This window comes from Chiloscyllium punctatum, chromosome 4, assembly GCF_047496795.1.
Source record: "Chiloscyllium punctatum isolate Juve2018m chromosome 4, sChiPun1.3, whole genome shotgun sequence".
In the NCBI taxonomy this organism is placed as follows: Eukaryota; Metazoa; Chordata; class Chondrichthyes; order Orectolobiformes; family Hemiscylliidae; genus Chiloscyllium; species Chiloscyllium punctatum.
In genome coordinates, this window is record NC_092742.1 from 80,457,420 (window position 1) to 80,471,781 (window position 14,362).

Sequence of the window (14,362 nt, forward strand, 5' to 3'; positions counted from 1 at the left end):
TCTGCAAGTTTACTAACTTATTCTTCTATGCACTCATGCAAGTCATTTATAAGAATGACAAACAGCAGTGCACCCAAAAACAGATCCTTGTGGTACACCACTAGTAACTGAACTCCAGGATGAACATTTCCCAACAACCATCACTTTCTGTCTTCTTTCAGCTAGCCAATTTCTGATCACAAGCGCTAAAACACCCTCAATCCCATGCCTTCATATTTTCTGGAATAGCCTACCATAGACAACCTTAACAATGGTTTACTGAAACCCATACACACTATATGAACTGCTTTATCCTCATCCACCTGTTTGGTCACCTTCACAAAGAATTCAATAAGATTTGTAAGGCACAACCTACCCTTCACAAAACCCTGCTGACTATCCATAATCAAATTATTCATTTCTAGATTATTATAAATCCAATCGCTTATAACACTTTCCAAACCTTTGCCCACAATCAAAGCAAGCCTTATTGTTCTATAGTTACCAGGGTTGTCTCTACTCTCCTTCTTAAACAAGGGGACATTTCCTTCAGTCTTCTGCCACTATTCCTGTAGACAATCATGACAAAGATTAAAGCCAAAGGCTTGGCAATTTCCTCCCTGGCTTCACAGAGAATCCTAGGATAAATCCCATCAGGCCAAGAGGACTTACCTATTTTCACATTTTCCAGAATTGCTGATACCTTCTCCTTGTGAACCTCAATCCCATCTAGTCTAATAGCCTGTATCTCAGTATTCTCCTCAACAACATGGTCATTTTTCAGTGTGAATACTGACGATAAATATTCATTTAGCGCCTCTCCTACCCCTTCAGACCCATTCATAACTTCCCTTAACTGTCCTTGACAGGCCCTCACCTTAGACGAGTCATTCTTTTATTCCTGATATACCTATAGAAAGCCTTAGGGTTTTCCTCGATCCTATCGGCCAAAGACTTCTCAAGTCCCCTCCTGGCTCCTCTTAACTCTCTCTTTAGGTCCTTCCTGGCTAACTTGTAACTCTCAAGTGCTCAGAGCCTTCACGTCTCATCCTAACATAAGCCTCTTTCTTCCTCTTGACAAAAGTCTCAACTTCTTCAGTAAACCATGGCTTCCTCGCTCAACCACTCCTTCCCTGCCTGACAGGTACATACCTATCAAGGACACACAGCAGCTGTGCCTTGAACAAGCTCCACATTTCAATTGCGCACATCCCCTGCAGTTTCTTTCCCCATCCTATTCATCCTTAATCTTGCCTAATTGCATCATAATTGCCTTTCACCCAGCTATAACTCTTGCCCTGCACTCTATACCTCTCCCTTTCTATCAATAAAGTAAACATAACCAAACTGTGATCATTATCGCCCACCTCCAAATCTAACACCTGGCCTGGTTCATTACCCAGTATCAGGGGACAGGAACGGTTATTGCAGGTTCCAGGGTTTAGATGTTTCAGTAAGAACAGGGGAAATGGTACAAGAGGGGGAGGTGTGGCATTGTTATTCAAAACCAATTCTCCTTAGCAATAAAGAGGTGCAATTTTTCAGGGGCTATTTGATTAAACACATGGCTAAACATGCTCTAAAGTTAAAAACAAAACATACTTCAATCTACAATGAAAATAATCTGTGAACGTGTCAACCTACAATCTGGAGATAGAAAGAAGGACAATAGGTTCAATGGTTTGCGTAACAAAATTTTGCTTTCTGCAGAAGCAACTTTATCTTTCCATTTTTGACAAAGACAAATTGTATTCTAAGAATGGGAATGTGTGGTCTAATCGTATACTAGAGCTCAAAGTCCTCCTGATCTGTTTGCAAGTTCAGCTTTGTACTTCAATGTAAAAGTAACTACTTTCAGGTGGAACTAAAATATTGTATTTTGGCATTTCGATATATAATTAATAACGTTACATACCATTGTATGAAGGACTAATTGAATGAATTGAATCGAATTTATTGTCATGTGTGGCACAGTGAAAAGCTTCATCTTGCGAGCATTACAGGCAGGTGACAGAGTTAAATAGCATAGACAAGTAAATAATCGGTAAACAGTGGCAAAGTGCAAAAGTGCACAATGGTAGATAATTTTTGCACTATGTGCAGCAGGATTGACACAACAGAGTTAAAATAAATTCATGTCTTGGACAGATACAAATACATTAATAAATTCTCATCAGTAAACTAAAAGGGAAAAATGAACCAGCTCCATTTTAGAAACAAAAGACAAATGTCCACTTATCCATACAATAAACACGGGTCCTCAAGCATTCACAATAAGCCATACTTAATCTACTATATACTCTTTGGCAGAAACATGGTTAGTTTAGTGTGTTCTTTGGTACCATTTTTTTTCTGTCCCCCTTTCAATGCTGGAATTGCTCCAGATGAGATTTTAAAAAACATTAAGTTCAGAGGGAATTTGATTTCGGCATTTTGCTTTTAGCTGTAGGGGGTGTCCAGGACCTAACTCAAACCTGCCTCAGGACTGCATTGCTGCTACATTTATATCCTGACTGTAGGTCAGTGTCACCAAGATGCCAATGCTAGTTTGATGATTTCTTGCAAGATAATACTTCTCCACTGGGGACCAGAGGCCATATCAGGATATTTCCATTTCCTAGGCAATTCCCGCAGGGTCGGCCGAATCAAGATTCCCACATGATCCGTACTTTAGATTCCGATTCACCCGATAGAAAGTCTTCCACATAAGCATTTCACTGACTGAATGAACAGTTGTCAAAGATATGGAGTAAAGTGGGTAAATTGCATTGAAATGCACATTAGCTATCATTTACACATTGAGGGAATACAATGCAAGAGGCTGAATTCGTTTTATTTCCCATGTGCTTTCGTCCAACTTGAAGGATTGAGGCAAATCCAATTGCTAAATAGTCCACAGTGTTTAGATCTCTAAACACTGCTATCTTATTATACAAGTGTGCCAATGTATTTTAATTCATTAATAATCTCCATGCTGCAGAAATACACAAAGCCTACAGTTTTCCCCTAAGAAAGATTTCTTTTCTCCTTCAGGATAAGAAGCAACATGCATTCAGCTTAATCCTTTTTAATAGATATCCAACAATTGCTCCATCTCTTTATAACAAGTCGCCGATGGAAACTATTCTTGGGAAATGTCTGCGCTCAAAGTACTCCGTCAAGGAAACAGACTTGCCTGAATGACTCTGGATTATAATATGTTGCAAAACAGGGATAGAATGGCTCAAACTGAATCAAAGAACTGACTGTAAATAAAAAAAATTAAAAATAACAATTTCTGGGCAGGCTACAAGAAAGCTTGTTCTGTGCATCTCCAGCCGAAACCTTCAATTGCCATTGCTGTTCTTGTTTCGCTAAATTTCCTTTTATGTTGCTCCAAAGCCTCATAAAAGTTCTTCAATCTATCCTTCCCCTAACTTCTTCCTCCTCACTGTGAAAACTGATCACACTTTCCTATTCCAATCCTGTTTTTACCGATGGCTACCAAATTCTACTTTCCTCTTATCATTGTCTGACATTAAATTCAATCTTAAAACCGGATGGACTTCCACAATCTTAACTTGCTGTTCTTTTCAACCGAGAGAGCTCGATAAGCCTTAACCCAAACCAGACACATGACACTGAAGAGCTGAACTAATGGTAACCTAACATACTGCAGTGTACTGTGCATTTTATCAAGGCAAAACAAGACTCAGAGGAGGCCTTAATTCATTACACCGAAAATAACATGCAGCAACTTGCAAATCTTGATGGGGTGGAAAAACAGAATGTTGTGGAATAAATTCTAAAAATGCTACATAATCATAGAATCTCTGCAGTGGAGTAAGTCCATTTGGCCCACTGAGTCCATACCAACCCTGCGAAGAGTAACCCACACAGACCCAACTTCCTACCCAATCCCTAGAACCTTGCATTTCCCATGATTAATCCACCTAACCTACACATCACTGGACACTAAGCAATTTAGCATGGCCAATCCACCTAACCTCTGGACCACGGAAGAAAACCAAAGCACCTGGAGGAAATTCACACAGACATGGGGAGAACGTGCAAACTCCACACAGAGGATGGAATCGAATCCAGGTCCCTGGCGCTGTGAGGCAGCAGTGCTAATCACTGAGCCACCATGCTGCCCATATAATCACATGCAACAATTCAGGTCCTTCCTGACCCTTGGCATTCCAAACAAAAAAAATTGAAGAACCACGGATACTGGAAATCGGAAACTAAAATCAGAAATTGCTGCAAAAACTCAGGTCTGGAAGCATCTGTGGACAGAAAGCAAAATGACCATTCGAGTAGAATGGGTAACCTAGGCTACACTCTTGTTCTTATCAGGAGTTATCCCTGATCTCAGAAACTGCCCATATTATAAGTTAGCATAGGATAAGTGGCACAGCTAGGTAAAAAGAAGGAAAGATCAAAAAACAAATTGAAGGATAAGCATAACTGGAGTTATAAATTATGCAGGTTCACCACACTGCAATAGATACCAATGGACACTAAAACCAATTTATATTCAAAAGCAGTGCACTCAAGAATATTAACTAGAAGAACATTCTTCCTTGCGATATGGGATTAACATAGCTGTCTCGCTACACTTTATGCATTCGCGTTATCAATTCTATTTCGACAATATACCCACTGGTGCTTAAACGCCACAGCTGGCTGTATTATATGCCTTGTGAAAAAGTGTGTTTTTAAATTATGCATCACCATTCAGTGAGAGTGTAACAACATAAGCACAGTGGGAATATTACATTTCTACAAATACATGCAATTTCAGAGGAATCATAAAACACTTCATATTAAAAAGCTAGCCAAAACGTCAGGGTGTTTCGTTTAGTCTTAAAGTTGAACAGCAAAATCAGGTCTTATGGAAAATCTTCAAGCCAATCAATTTATTTTAAAAGAAATGTATTCATCTCCTAACTACATAGTTGAGTTTAACAGATAAAGTAGTGGAAGTACCTGCCATCAAATCAATGGCCTGACAAAGGATGCTGCTTCTGAAATCAATAATCCTGAAAGGAATCAAAAGAATAAACGTTAAAAAAAATTCTGATGATAAAATTTGATTTTATATCAAAGAACTGTATATCAGACAAATGAAAACTCAAGTTAATTTTCACAGGCATTTACTGGCTAGAAGTGTTGAAAATGAGCAAAATTACCTGCATGTTTCCTGTAAAACTACCAACCATGGTGCTGAGACAGGAACACAACTCCAACAGTCTATCAACAGGAAACTGGGATAAACCCGAACCAATCTTGAAGCAAAATGCTTGAACAATTGAGTTCTGTGAAATTCCACAACTCAACAGTCACCATTTACTCTCTTTCTCCTCCCCTGCCCTTGCAGGTGATATAATTCTTTGCACAATTAAGGAAATGCAGGTATCTTTACAAACTAGCAGCATTAAAACAAAAGGGACCAATAAAGCACACGGCAATCATTTGTAACTGCAGTTACATGGGTGAACAACAAATTTATACAAGTTTGTTCTAAGTTGTTCTATTATAACAAATAGCAACAGCAAGATCTTTTGAAGGAACAAAAATCATTAATAGACATTGTCCGGTGAGTAAATGAAAGACCCAGCATATGATAAGTGTCAGCTGTAGTTCAGTTGATCAGACCCTTGTCTCTGAATCACAACCACCTGCAGGTTCCCTTCAATGCTACACCCCACTCGAAAATCTACCTTCAATGTTGCTGAGCCAAAATCCTGGAACACCCACTCTCCCAGCATTGTGGGCGTACCTACACCAAATGGACTGCATCAGTGCAAGAAGATAGCTCATCACTAACTTCTCAAGACTAACTGTGAGTTAGTAAGAAAGCCAACCGTGCCTACTGCCCGTCAACAAACAATAATAAACATGCCAGACTCAAGTCCTCCTTTGGCACTCAAACATTAAAATGAAGGCTAACGTTGCATTGCAGAACTGAGGGAGCATGCTGTGCTGTTTAATGTGTCCATTTTCAAATGTTATGTTAAATCACAGTCCCGTTTGGAGATTCCATACCATTATTTCAAACAAACGCCAGTTATGCCCAGTGATTTGGCGAACACATATTTCTCAATCATCAGCATCAGCAAACATCTGGTTGGCTGGTTGCGGTTGTTTGAGGGTTTGCTGCTTTGCGTGCCTAGATACAACAGGAACTGTTGGTTAGTCTGGCTCTGCAATGATTACTGAGTCATTGGTATGTTCAAACAACAACTAGTTTACAAAATATTACCAAACATCTGCAAGTTTCCATAACTGGATCTTGCATCTCTGAAGTCTTGAGCATTCTCTCTCATCTCAGTCATACATACACCGGCATCATAATGGGAGCTGTTATTTACAGAGTCCCACATTAACCCTTACAAACCATAATCCCACAGGAACTACGCTTCAAAAGGGCTGCCTTGAGCATATGGCGCTTTATGGCACCTGTTGACTATATAAACACGAGTCTGTTTTTTTCCTGAGGAAAACTTGTCAAAATTGTTCTACTATGACAAATTATCCTCAACAAGGGCAGACACAAGTGACAGATTCCCAGCACATTTTGCACAATTCTTTTGTGTGTGGTGCTCAAATTCAAATTCAAAATGTTTTTTTTTAAAATGAAAAGGAGAACCTTGGCTGATTTGCAAGTCTATTTATGCAAACTTCTTCTTGGTACTGCATTTTAGCCTTTAAAATTCCTGGCATGAGTTGACACCTTGTATGGAGTGGCCCCTGTTGTGATACTATTAAGTACTGCACTACTGACCTCACAAATAGAGAATACAGCCTACAGCCAAACATTCACATCCCTGTTATCACAGCAGGAAGCACCACAAAACAAACCATCTGCTCCCACACTGCTTCTCACAAGCAGAAACAAAGTACATACGATGATAGAGCTGGTAGGGATACAGGCATATATGGAAATAGTCCTTTCTTTCAAAACAAATGATTAGGAAGTATTTCAGCAGAATATCACTCCCTACAAGATTTAACATGGAGGTGCTCCACAGATTCCAATATGTCCTGAGTTCCCCCCAGGCAGTTGGAAGGTGATAAGAGTTCAACTGACAGCTGAGAAAATAACCTGTTAAATGTAAAGGTCACTTGTCCAACTCCAGAGAAGTCCAAAGGAAACTAAGAGAAGGAGGTTCTTGCTATCCTTTGAAAGCAAAGTTTTAGCCAGCGCTGCTGACATGGAGTTTAATGAGGCCTGTACTACAACGGAATCTCTCTTTCGATGCATTATGCATTGAAACCCAAGCAGCTCTGAAAGAAAGATCAAACGGAATATTATATAGTTCTGCGAACTAAGAGAGAGGGGAAAAAAAAAATCAAGTGTGCTAAGTGCTGACAAATCAAAAAGGAAGTGCTCTCAGTGTGAGAGAGACAGAGGTTTAACATCTTCAGTACACACAGCCAAAGCATTCTGCCTATCAAGGTGCACAAGACCCAAACTTCCCAATTTCCTTTCACTTGCAATTCACCTTCAGTTGTCAAGTAAACTCCCTTTTGCATCAAGAAACCAAGATTCCTCAGTCAGTGCAGAGTTTTCAGACCTCAGCAGGAAACTGAAAATTGGTCTCAGGGTCCCTTAAGTTAGGAACAGAACAGTCAACAAGGATTCCTGCTCATAAGACACACTAACACGTTCATCTATCTGGATCTCAGTTCGGATACCAACCACACCTGGATAGTCAATAGGCTGGTTTATGAAGAATTACCAATTGAGCAAGGTGCGAGACAGTAGACAATATGCCCCAATTCTTAAATTATTCAAAATGGCACTATGTGGCAACAATGAAACCTTTTCATTGTATTCTTACTGTGAAATACAGGTGACAATGAAATCATTCATTCATTCATTCAAGACTGGATGTTAGGTACCAGGCCTACAATTTTATGCTTTGGTCTCCCTCCATTCTTTAACAGTGCTTTTCCAATCCACTAAGAGCTCTTCAGAATTTAGGGAATTGTGGCTTTTGATTTAAGGTTACAGAACCTGAGGTGTTAATTGTGTCTGATCCGTTGAGTAATTCTACCATTTTCTGTTTCTGTTTTCTCTCTGCTGTTTTTGGAAGCCTTTTTTGAAAAGCTGATTTGCACAACTGACTCAATCCTAGTAGACTGGGAAGCTTGCAGATAGAATTTTTAACTATGACTAGGTAAAGTTATCAGTTATTTCAATCACCAAGGTTATCTTGAGTGAATCACTATTAAGCAACCGATATTGGTCGGCATGGCCGAGTTGGACCGAAGGGTATGTTTCCAAGCAGTACATCTCTATGACTCTAAAGCAGAATTAATGTTTCGAGTCCAGTGACTCTTCACCAGAAGTTTGAGGATGAGGTTCTGTTTTAGAGTCACTGGACTCAAAATGAGAGCTTTGTTTTCTTCCCACGGGCGCTGTCAGACCTGCTGAGTTGCACTAGTAATTTGTTGTTTTCCCCCCCAGATCTCCAGCATCCGTTGTAACCATATTAACTCTTAATTTATTTGTCGTTATTGGTGATTTTGATTATGGTTGTGTGTGTTTGGAACTAGGAAGATTTAGCTACCTCTGACAGATATTACAACATTGATTTCTGTTCAACTGAAATAGGGCGATACATTAACTATGAGAAACAGCATATACAACAAAACAACATGGAGAGACACCTACATACAATATTCTTAATGATGCAATCATACATGAACAATATCCCCACATACAGCAGATTGGGAATAATTACATTTCACCACTTTTCAATTGAAAAATTTGTCCATTTTGTGGAGTTTAAAAGGAAGCCTTTAGTAGCAACATTCCCACCTTTATCCAAATGTAATAAACATCAAAATAGAGGGAGAAACAAAGTCTTATCAAAATGGTTGCTGTTTTTCCTCAGTACAAACAGGACACAAAATAGTCAACAAAACTGTCATGCCTATTCCACAAGGGAGGATATTCTCTCAGTTAAGTTTGGCACAGTGATGCATCGCTCAAACTTGTAGTATCCAGCACAACCTTCCTTTCAAATCAGTGCAATTTCAGAGGGATAGTGAAATGTCCCAGTGTTCCACCAATTTAAGTGGTTACATCAGTTGATCCACTTATGAGAGAGTTTGTGCTACCTCCACTCCTCAGTCATTGTGTGGCACAGTTGATTCTACAAGATTCATGATGACAATGATGCTGTAATTATTTCTCCCCCTAATGGGGGTTATCATCACAGCAGCCACTTCACTAATACTTATTCATATCACATTGGCCCCTTCACTCAGAATCCCAGAACTGTTACAGTACAGGAGGAAACCATTCAGTCCATCATGATCGCACCAACTTCCACAAAAAAAAAGCTGAAATAAAACAAAGAACTAACAGCACATGCTAAAGATCTAAACAAAAACAGCTATTGCTGGACAAACTCAGCAGGTCTGGCAGCATCTGCGGAAAGAAAGCATAGTTAATGCATTCTCAGGAAAGGTCACAGTTTAATTTACTTCCCAAAACAAAATGCTTCAATTTGAACCTGACTTCACTCCTCTCCAGACCCTAAACACTTCCTGCTTGAAAAAGTTCTCTCATATCATTTATCCTTTTTTTGCCAATTACTTTCTATCTGTGCCTGCTTTCTCTCAATCCTTTCACAAGTGTCCAGATCCTTCATTACTTTGGACACCTCAGTCAGATCTCCTCTCGGCTTTTTCTTCCAAGGAATAATGTCCCAAATTCTCCAATCTATCTTCGTTCCTGATGTTCATAAACCCTGGAACTCTTGTTGTGAATCCTTTCCATAGCCTGTCCAATGTGCTCACATCCTTCCTGAAGTTCCACATTTAGAACTGAACAAAAATGTTCTAGCTGAGGCCAAACTGGTGCCTCATAAAAGTTCAACATCACCCCTCTGATCTTGCACTTCATGCCCTGTTTATAAAGCCCTGATAAAGGGCTTATGCCCGAAACAATTCTCCTGCTCCTTGGATTTTGCCTGACCAGCTGTGCTTTTCCTGTACCACACCCTTTGACCCAGTTTATAAAGCCTACAATTCTGTGTGCTTATTAAAAAGTGTCTCAGCCCACCCTGTCATCTTCAATGCTTTATGCTGATATACACCCAGAGTAAATTTGCTCCTGCACTCTTTAGCAACGTACCTATTATTTTGTACACCCTCTCTGCATTCTGACTATGACCATCTACCTCACATGCTCTAAGCAGGGCAATACTCTACTCAGAGTGACTGTAATCCCAACGACTTAAGGTCACACAGTAGTGATTCAGTCAGATCCTGAAGAGAGCAAAGAATCACTTCCCATCGTTCTATGGAGGTCACAGGTTGTTAGCCCGGCACTGAAAATGGGCTCTCAAACAGGTTCAAACTGGATGCAAGCTTCATACCTGCCAGTGTCCATGAACAGAATCAAGAAAGAAACAGATAGCTTTCTAAACACTAAAGGCATCAAGGAGTATGGGGAGAGTGGGAGCTTGGCACTGAGGTCATGGACTAACCATGTTTATATTGAATGGTAAAACATTAATGGCCTGACAAAGATATCGCTTGCTCCTATTTTCTATGTATCTATCCTTCTGGTCATTTTCTTAAAGATAATTCCTTTAGCAGTTCAGGGCTTTCCTTGCAATGCCCATAAACCCTGTCAACAGCTGTGAATTTGAATATACTCTCCCCCATTCCCAAAATGAATTGACAAGTCACTGATATTAGCACTATTCTGAAAAATCCCCCTTACTACAGCTACCAACTTCAAAGCTGCTGCTCATCAACCATTACCAACTATTTAGAATACCTGATCACCAAATCAATCATTCCCTCTTTGAGTTGACAGCATCCTGTTTGAAAACATCTAATGAATGTATTTATTTCTAATTTCAACTGCGATGTTGCTCCTAATCAGCGAGTTAAAATCTGCCATTAACAATTTCTTTTCTTTTTGGGTTTCCTTGACTTACATACAAGCAGATTCCTTCAGGGAAGCATCACCATCAAGTAATTTATAAATAAACGTGCCCAATATTTAGCACCTTCCCCTGCTGTTTCTATACCTGTAGTGAGTGATTTCATCACTTGATTACATTTACTTAAATCACTCTTTCCTAGCCCCATAATGGAACTTAATACAGAACGAAGGAACTCGTAGTGTAGAGATTGCAATTTGCTAGCTGTTAATACTAATGATTAGTTTCCATAGCAGCACACCTAGCATTGCTCCAATTGATTAAGCTTTCCAAGTTTAAACTTGCTGAGATTACTGAGCTTGACAATATAATTGAAAGAAAAATAGGGAAAAACTGTTTCTTTGCAGTTATTTTTCCTTATTTGGCAAAGTTAGAGGGTCATCAACAGCAGGCAGGATTGCTGTCGACATTGAAGCTTGCAAAACATGGCAGCAACCATCTAACCAGTGAAATAAAATCATTGAGCTCATCTGTATCAATGTAAGATATAAAAAAAATGTGGATTACCCCCTGACTTCAGCAGTTATTTAATAGCATTCGAGGCAGGGGTCAGAACTGGATACTCTATTGCCTTACCATCAGGCATGGATTATTAACAACCATTGTTTATCAGCAACTTCCAAGTTTGGCTTATGCCTGTGTAAGAACTGAAAAAACCTATACTGAAACAACATCCGCCACAAATGAAAGCAAAAAGAAAACTTGAGTGGCTAAATTCAACAACAAGATTAATCCTATCCACAGAGATACAATTTCAGTCAGCAAACATGAAACAGCATGGCTGGCTTTAATGTACTGCCATAATGCACCAAAGCCTTTCAGCTTTTCCCTCATATCTCTCGTTTCTCAACATCATTTAACCAACTGATATCTGTGCACTGAATTTGGCAATGAAAGGCTTTCAGAGGAGGGTTTTATTCTGAATCTATCATTTAGCACACACACACCAGTTTCCACATTTCCCTTCTGGACTTTGACCCCATCCTATGAAGCCCGCTCTGCTAGGGAAGAGCCCATCTCCTTTCTTGCCAAAAATATCAACAGGCTTTCAATTCAACAATTATCCAATTAGTTAAATTATAAACAATGCCCAGAAGACAACAATAAAAAAGAAGGGGTGAACAAGGAAGGAGGTCTAAATCAAAGTAGAGGATAAATTGGAGGACAGTCGAACCCATCTCTCTTGGAAAACTTTGAGGGTACCATTGGACACTGTATGCTCCCTCATCAAGGACACATGGGCGTAGATGTGGCCAATGCAAGAGAGGCAGTCCATCCCCCAAGAAATCCACTCTTCTGTTTTGTGACCAACCAAACTAACTAATTAAACCAAGTAAATGGGAATGATTAACAAACTCTACCCAGCACCAGGGATCATGCAATGCAAATTCAGCTACATTTAAAAAAAATAACCTACCACCAAATCACTTGTTTGACAAACTGAAGATTTAACACTTGACAAGTAACTGCCTACGAGTGGAACATCAGAAAACTAGGGAGGGGTAGGAAGAGGGGGAGGGGACTAAATAAAGATGGAGTTGGGTTTTGAAAGTAGGGTGGATGGTGAACTCAACTCTTTCTTTTTCCAGTCAATTTTTCCAGACATATTCTGACATGGCTGGCGCAGAAAGGACTTGGACCGAGACTTCCTGACCAAGAGTTAAAACACCACTGCACCACAAGAGCCCCTTTTACTTGCAAAACAAAGATATTCAGGTCCTCAAGCCTGTTCTGTTACCATTCAGTGGGATCACAATACTTTTAAATCAACTGCTCAGAGATCTCATTACACAAATCAGGGCAACGCAGAAACCTTCGAGCCCACAGGCAAGGACACCTTTCCTTTTAAATCAACATGATCAAAGACATTGTGATACAACTGGAGCAGGTGGGACTGTAGTCCAACCCTCCTGGCCCACACATAGGGACACTACCACTGCAACGTGAGCCTTGATATTTTCAAATCAACCTACTCAGAGATTGTTATAGATCTCAAGAGCAGGTGGGAATTTAAACATGAACCTGTGAGCCTCTCCCTGTTCTCAATTCCGAAGCTGTTCCGGTTTCTCTTGAGAAGGATTTCTAACACTGACAAACATTTGGCGATATGATGGAACTGGCAGCGAGCACCTTACAATTATTTGGGAAGTGTTTATCGTACAGAAAAGGGCAGGGGATACAGGAAGGAATGGGGAGAAGCAGCAGAGAGGATAGGCAGAGAAATAAACAACGCTTTCAGAAGGTATTGGGGACTGCGTAAAGTGCTAAAGGCTCTCCAACTAACTTTGTTCAATGTGACAAACATGGAAACATTAAAATAGGCCATTTGGCCCTCCAAACCTGTCCCAGCTCTCAACGTGATAATGGCTGATCATCCAACACATTACACTGCTCCTGCTTGTTCTCCTTTAATCCCTTTAGCCAATAGCTTTGTCTAACTCTTTGAAAACATTCAATGCTTTGACCTCAATCACTTCTTGTGACAGCAAATTCTACAGGCTCACCACTCAGAGTGTAAAAATGTCTCATCATTTCAGTCTTAAATGGACGACCATGTATCCTTAAGACTGTGATCCCTGGTCATCATGAACATTCTTCCTGAATTGACCGTGTCTAGCCCTGTTAAAATTGTATAATTTCTCCAAGGTCCTGCTATTCTTCCAAATTCCAGTTAATATAGTCCTAACCAATCCAGTTTCTCTTCATCCATAAGTCCCGCCATCCCGGGAATCAGGACCATAAATCTCATTGCACCCATCCATAGTCCAAATACCTATCCTCAATGAAGGAGTCCAAAAGTACACACAAGATGATCAAAATTGTACAGAAAATGAGAGACTGGTACAGTAATAATAAAAAAAAAGACACATTTGTCTTGAAGTGCAGCATTAATCCCTAACACAGGGAGTACTCTGTACGAGCTGAAAATCTTCACATTTATCGTTGGTCATTTTAAACTCATTCGTCGCCAAGGATCAATTCCAGGATTAATAAGAAACAGCAGAAATAGTAATGTCTGACTCAGCAGGAGCTGACCATAGCAGTTTTTTTTGATGACTAGAAGTGGATGAAGTATAGAAACTAGGAGGCATCACTGAATGATGATTTGAGACGTTGGGGGAGTGATCGTGTTGTCATGAAGTGGAAGGAACAGTTGTCAGGTGGAACTGTGGAGTAACAACGGAACCTTATTGACAAAGAGTAGCAACACACAAATTAATACATTTCACTTGAAGAGTTAACTACAGGCAATTCTTAATATTCGTATTAGAACCAAATTAGAACTGAACAAGGTCTGCAAAGCCAACAATAAAATAATTATGAAGAAGAAACTAAAGGTAAATGAGATAAAAGAAAGAGACACCTAATAAGTTCTCTGCACCAATCTTAAACAAAGGGAAAAATATCAGAGTTAACAAAGCCAAATG

At 39.8% G+C, this 14,362-nt stretch overlaps 1 protein-coding gene across 9 annotated transcripts in view; it reads right to left on the bottom strand.

The window, feature by feature from the left end:
* LOC140476467 (alpha-(1,6)-fucosyltransferase) overlaps positions 1–14,362 on the bottom strand; it is a 741,369-nt gene that overhangs the window by 589,713 nt on the left and 137,294 nt on the right. The window contains exon 3 of one of the 9 annotated variants that reach the window (XM_072569132.1): positions 4,951–5,003. The exons of the other annotated variants lie outside the window; for them this stretch is intronic. The gene's annotated coding sequence lies outside the window, so the exon portion shown is untranslated. The remainder of the gene's footprint in view (positions 1–4,950; positions 5,004–14,362) is intronic. 9 annotated transcript variants of the gene reach the window in all.